The sequence below is a fragment of the Chaetura pelagica genome, unplaced genomic scaffold, assembly GCF_000747805.2.
Source record: "Chaetura pelagica isolate M959 unplaced genomic scaffold, ChaPel_1.0 scaffold962, whole genome shotgun sequence".
NCBI lineage: Eukaryota > Metazoa > Chordata > Aves > Apodiformes > Apodidae > Chaetura > Chaetura pelagica.
Window position 1 is genome coordinate 99,795 of NW_009952479.1, and position 326 is coordinate 100,120.

The following is a 326-nucleotide window of genomic DNA, read 5'->3' on the forward strand; positions in this document are numbered from 1 at the left end:
ACAGCAGAGGAAGCACATCAGCCTGCAGCAGCACCTGAAAGCTGAACGTGTTGATGGCTGCTTCTAAAAGAGGAAAAAGCACGTGCAGATTAAAAGGCAACTCTGAACTGCTCCTGTGCAGAAGAAGGATGAGCAACTCCCAGTGAGCTTCTCACTGGACGTGACCCCCTTTCTGAAGCCCCGTTTTCACCCCAGCCCTGGTTCCATCCTCCTCTCTGAGAGAACAACCCGTCACCTGCAGCTCAGCAGCTCCTCCCGCTGCCCCTTCCCTGGACACCGACCCTGGTTTTGCCCCGACGTTCCCTGGAGCTGCCCGGCCCCGCACC

The 326-nt window shown here is 58.0% G+C and overlaps 1 protein-coding gene across 1 annotated transcript in view; it reads right to left on the bottom strand.

Annotated features, from left to right (window-relative positions):
- The window catches only part of CHMP6 (charged multivesicular body protein 6), an 8,370-nt gene that overhangs the window by 3,056 nt on the left and 4,988 nt on the right, over positions 1-326 (bottom strand). The gene's annotated exons all lie outside the window — the stretch shown is intronic.